A 6,000-nucleotide genomic window follows, 5' to 3' on the forward strand; every position below is an offset into this window, starting at 1 on the left:
GGGTTGTGGGAAGAGAGACATACTTATGGACTATTGGTGGAACTGGAAATTGGCTCAATCATTCTGAAAAATAACATGGAACTATACTCAGTCACTAAACTGTATGTATTCTGACACATACAGGCAAGTACTAGGTACATTTCACAAAGAGGTCAAAGGAGAAGATTACATATTCAAAAATATATGCAGCACTTTCTGAAGTAGCAAACAACTGCAAAAAGTGGGTGCCCACCAAGTGAGAAATGGTCAGACAAACCATGGGATGTGAATGTAATGGAATATTAATGCTCTGGAAGAAGTGAAATTGTTTCACAAGGCAAATGATTACTGTGAATGTAGTATGTATGTAGAATGAATATAAAACAATGTTAGCCACACATCTCTACTCCTAATAAGGTAACCGATTGCTATTGCCACATTTCAGGGAGCTTCAAATTGACAATTCTGCCATACATGGCCATGCCACAACTATAGCATATGACAAGCTGAGTTATGTCCTACACCAACAGTATCCTGAAGGGATCACTTAGGTTCAAACCTTGAATCTACCACTAATAGGTGGATGACAAGCCATTTAACCTCTCTCTGCCTATTTCCTCATCTATAAAATGAAAGAATGCTATCACCTCAGAGGTCCTCTCTAAACCTAAATCAATAATCCCATGATTATATCTATATAGTAGACTTTAGTGTATGAAAGAAATGAGTTACAACCAAGCTGGCTATTAAGATAATAATGGGACACTGATGTCTCTGACATTTCACTGCAACCAGTTCACACACGGCCAGAAATTAGAAGGCATGTCTGTTAAGTGCAGATTAGAAGACTCAAGTAATATTGCTCAAAACCATTTTTCCTTAAGTGGAGGTCTAACTCACCTACTTAGCTTCCTATGTAATCTCCCTAACCCTACAGACAAAAATTGAAAGAACTGTTAGATTGAACTCTTTCCACTACTATCACCACCTGCCATCCAGCCAAGCCAACCAGCAGCAGCAGCAGCACAAATGAAAGAGATGACTAGTTTTCCACTACAACAACAGTTCTAAGGAACTAGTTGTCTCTTCAGAAATTGATAAATCAAGAAAAGAATTAAATCTGTATCACCTAAAGATTTCTTTAAATCTAAATTTCCAGGTAACTCAAAATTACTTTTATCTATCACTTAAATAGAAATGAAATTTTAAAAATTAAGTTACTCTATGATAAGTGATACCTGTCCAACTCTTTGGAATTTTCTTGGCAAAGATACTGGAATACTTTGCCATTTCCTTCTCCAGCTCATTTTACAGATGAAGAAGGCAAACAGGGTTGAGTGACTTGCCCAGGGTCACACAGCTACTAACTGTCTTCTTCCTGACTCCAGGTCTGGCACTCTATCCACTGCCACCTAGCTGCCTTAAGTGATAACAGAACCACTGTCTAAACCCAAGAACCTGTTGCACATGTAAATTGTTAACATTCCAACACTTTCTACCACATATATGTACTTTTCCCCCTTCTCTCTCCTTCCTCTTTTCTCTCTCACTTGATGATCTCATCAACTCCCAAGGATTTAATTATGATCTCTACAAAGCTAATTCCCAGAACTGAATATCCAGCCTGAGTGTTTCTCCTGAGCTCCATTCCCATACCACCAACTGCCTATTGGACATTTTAAACTCGATGTCATAGAGCCATCTTAACTTTAACATGCCCCAAACTGTTTCTTATTCATTATCTTTCCCCAAAAAAAACACTCTCGTTAAAAATGTCCACATTTTTATCAGTTTCACCACTATTCTTTCAATCTCCCAAACTCATAACTTCAAATTTATCCTCCCATTGCATACTCTTTCATTTCACATTGCCAATCAATTGCCAAATCTCGTCAATTCTACCTTCACAAAACCTTTCATGTCTATTCCCTTCTCATCTTTTATAAAGTCACCACCTTAACTCAGGCCCCTAACCACCTCAAGCATGAACTTCTGCAATGGCCCCTAAACTGGTCTCTCTGACTCCATCCCTGATCTAATCCATTTTCCACACAGCTGCCAACATGATCTTTCTTAAGCAAAGGTCAGACCATGTCATTCCCCTCCTCAATAAACTCCAAGTTTCCCATTGCCTCTAGCATCAAATATAAACTACTCCGTAGAGCTTTTAAATCCTTCACAACCTGGCCCCATCTTGCCTTTTCAACTTCATAATACATTATTTTTCTCCACACAGTCTACTATATAAACTGGCTTTCTTACTAGTCCTCAACCCATTCCATCTCTATATTTTTACATGCCCCTACACCTCGAACTCATTCCCTGCTCATTTCCACTTCACAGAATGTGTTGCTTCCTTCAAACTAAGCTAAGTACTTTCTTCTACATGAAACTTTTCCAGATCCCTACAACTGCTAGTGCCCTCTCCCCAATCTACATTTTATACATTTTTAATTTATTCTGTAGATACTGACATAAGTAAATGGCTGGCTCCCCAAATGTAGGCTTCTTGAGGGCAGGGAGCATTTCATTATTATCTTTCTATCCCTGGCACCTAGCCCAGTGCCTGGTACACAGTAAGCACTTAAAAATGCTTGTAAATTGATTGATTCCCTATTTTGAGTACCTTATATCACTGAGTGGCACATATAGGTCTTGTTTAGTTAGCCCTTCTGGTAGCCATTGGGGGGAAAAAAAAGAGATTGATAACCTAACCTACCAAGAGCCAGCATACATACATCAGTTTGTTCCTTTACATCAAAGGGAGGGTCAGTCAGACTGATGACAGCTTTATCACTAGACTTTTATCTCCATTGTTGGGATGGAGTTAAACCAATGACATGTGACTTGGCACAGGACCCCATCTGCACAGTATTTGGGCATGAAAGCTTTTGTGAAGGACAAAGGAAGAAAGGCAAAGGATGAAGGACCTCCACAATGACCACTCCTCAGCCAAGCCATACTCCACTCTAACAAGGTTATCTCTCTAAAGCCCAAAATGATCACAGAATTTTAACACATTGTAGAAAATCACTGAAAAAACAAATGTTACATGACTCTTTTGCGGTCTCTGAGTCAGCTACAGATTTTCAACAGTAGGATGCACACTTGTACTATATGACATAACCTGGCTATTAAGTTTAAAAGTGGAACTAGTTTTTAAATTTTCTAATCCATTCTACCAGATTTAAAAAACAAAATCTGATGACTATGTAGTTTGTTATGATTTAAAGGAGAGAATTAAACACAAGATAATGGTGGAGAATTGTTCAAGAACTGAATAAATATTTTTAACATCCTTGAAAAGGGACAGCAGCAACTGACAATAAGGGATATTCTATTCTAGGAAGCAAATGAACTACCTAATATTAACAGATAAATAGCAAATACCAACATTAAAACTAATTAGGTCATTCTCTAATTCAAAAGAATATTAATGCCAAAAGCACACCAACTAAGAAAAAAGACCTCTTACCTTAACGGTCATCCAAGTAGCATTCATAGTGTCCAGAATAATGCACACAAGATTAAGAAGTAAAAATGAAATCTTAGCAACTCCTCTAGATCCAATAAGGATGGGCAGTTGTAAAAATCTTTACTTTTCAAGAAGGGTTGCTGAAACAGAAAATTTTAAAATTAAATACAAATCAACACTATCTGTAAACCCAATGATTTTTAAAAATTAAATTAGTGAAATTTCTTATTTCCTTAAATAACCGTTCATCTCACCAATTTGTTAAAAGTAGTAATACTCTGCAAACCCATTGTGAATGGATGTATAGAGAGATATATGTTTATATTTGTACAAATAAGGTATATGTGATGAAAAGAATCCTGGATTTAGAATTTGAAAATCCTGAGTTCAAATTTTGACTTTTTAAAACTTCTACCTGTGCTACCCCGGCCAAAGAAGTCACTTAACTTCTCTGGGTCTGTTTCCTCTACCTATAAACTGAGGCAAGTAGGTTAGCTCAGGAATTCTTAACCTGGGATCTGTAAGACCACCATGTAAGACCACATGGATAGATTCGAAAAATGTCGATGAACTTTGTTGCTGGGAAAAATGTCTTTATTCTCACTAACCTCTAACTGAAATTTAGAATTTCCCTAAATTATGAATTTTTTAAAAATTATTCTGAGAAAGAGTAAGATACTGCCAAATGGGTCCATAACAAAAAAAGGTTAAAAATCTCTGGGCTTGCTAAATGGTCTCTACAGTCCCTTTCTTGCCCAAGGGTATATAAAAAGGGTATCAGAGAGAAGGAGAAGGGGGCAAGTAATGAATTAGAATTCATTATCTGGGAGAGGACTTAAAGTTCATAAATTTGAAACTGAGTTTTTAAATATAAAGACAATCACAATACTCTTAGGCCCTAGGTACTCCAAGTATTGAAAAAATCAACTAACTGTTAATCTTTCTGAATTGTAGATATGCCCTTAATATTTCTAAATGGTATGAGTAAAATCACCAAATTAACTAGAAAGGGACTCAGTTCTCAAGACAATAAACTTCTTCTGATCCTTTTAAACAATACCCTTTACTTGATTAAAAATCCACTTCCAGGACTGATTCTACTTCCAAAACAAAACTACATCTTTTCTAATCTGAGAATGTTTCAGTAAAAGGTAATTACTCCTCTGAAAGATTTTCCAAAACCCAGTTAGTAGTCAGTCCAATGTCTGGAATGGGTTTGATTTTGCCTGGTGGCATGAAATGACCATAAGGTTCCCTCAAGTCCAGGGTCCCTGAGCCAATGAAATTCCAATTGAACCAAAATGGGAAGCTAAAAGCTTACAAGAGTTGGTGTCCCCTCAAAAAAAGAGATTAGCATCCACTACTTAAATTTTTTTTCCTATATGTGGAAAAATAAGAAAATTAAAGGTTTCCCCATACACACAAATTGACTCGGGGAGTAGAGTTGTTCTGGTCATGCCTTCGTCATCACATCAGCTACTGAAACTTGGCATCACTTCCCCTGGCTTGGGTTTATTTCCTTACAGTTCATGGCACTGGGAGGGTAGAGGAGGGGAGTCGGGGGTCAACTCGTGCCCAGGTCTCCCCCTCCCCCATCAGCACCCCCACCCAGAGGCCTGGGGATAGGGGAGGGGGTGGGAGTCATGCCCACTCCTAGCCCTGCCCTCCCCTCCCCTCTACCAGGTGGTCCCTGGTCCCACACCTCACCTCCACCTTCTTTCAGCCCTCAGTAGGATCCTCCCCCCCGCCCCGAAGCCCATTGTTGCGGGAGGACCCCGGGAGGCCCTGGGGCTGGGGGGGAGGGGGCTGCGGCCGTTGGCCTCGGTTTTCCGGGCCCCCCGCACCGGGCTCCGGGCTCCGGGCCCCGCGCTCGCCTGGGCTCGGCCTGGCGCCCAGGGCTCCGCCGCCGCTCCCCCTCGCCATCCCTGGGGCCAGGCCCGGCGGCCGCGGGGGCCTGAGCCCGGGGGCTGCTGCGGAGGGGGTGGGCGGGGGGGCTGGTGTGCAACACACACTCACACGCACTCACACACGCACGCACACATACACACGCGTCCCCTCTCCCCCCCCCAGCCCAGCCCGCTTCCGAGGCCCGCGCCCCAGTGGCCCCCCGCCCCCGGCCCCCCAGGCCGCCCGGCCCCCTGGACCCCCCTCCCCGCCCTCGGTGGCTGCCCCTTCATCTCCCGGGCCCCCAGGCCCCCCGCTCTGCCACGGGCACCAGCGCCAACGACGAAACCCCCGGCCCCGGACCTACCTGCACGGCTCAACCTAGCCTAGAAGTGGGGGGCGGGGAATTGTCCGCCCTCCTCCGCCTCTCATTGGCCCATCCAGGTCAGGGCCAGAGCTTCATTGGCTGTGCCTGAGCGTCCGTCAGGCTGGCGGGGCGTGGCGGAAGGGGGGTCGAGTGATGCTGGTGCCCGGGTTCTCTGGTTCTCTCTGTCTCTCGATGTCTCTGTCTCTGTCTCTGCCCGTGCATTCGGGAAATGTTTGCTCAGTGAGGCTGGGAGGGGGCCAAGGGTGGGAAGAACGAGATGAAGGTGTCCTGGCAG

General features: G+C 42.9%; 1 protein-coding gene across 4 annotated transcripts in view; it reads right to left on the reverse strand.

Annotated features, from left to right (window-relative positions):
* The window catches only part of KANSL1 (KAT8 regulatory NSL complex subunit 1), a 206,868-nt gene extending 201,142 nt beyond the window's left edge, over positions 1 to 5,726 (reverse strand). Inside the window, exons 1-2 of one of the 4 annotated variants that reach the window (XM_027872742.1) lie at positions 5,706 to 5,726; positions 3,455 to 3,594 (exon numbers count right to left, since the gene is read on the reverse strand). The gene's annotated coding sequence lies outside the window, so the exon portion shown is untranslated. Of the gene's footprint in view, positions 1 to 3,454; positions 3,595 to 4,873; positions 5,016 to 5,705 lie in introns of those variants that run through there. The other 3 variants (XM_027872743.1, XM_027872741.1, XM_027872740.1) reach the window with 3 other exon arrangements.
* Between the last annotated feature and the right edge of the window lie 274 nt (positions 5,727 to 6,000).

This window comes from Vombatus ursinus, unplaced genomic scaffold, assembly GCF_900497805.2.
Source record: "Vombatus ursinus unplaced genomic scaffold, bare-nosed wombat genome assembly UNPS02014801.1, whole genome shotgun sequence".
NCBI classification, from domain to species: domain Eukaryota; kingdom Metazoa; phylum Chordata; class Mammalia; order Diprotodontia; family Vombatidae; genus Vombatus; species Vombatus ursinus.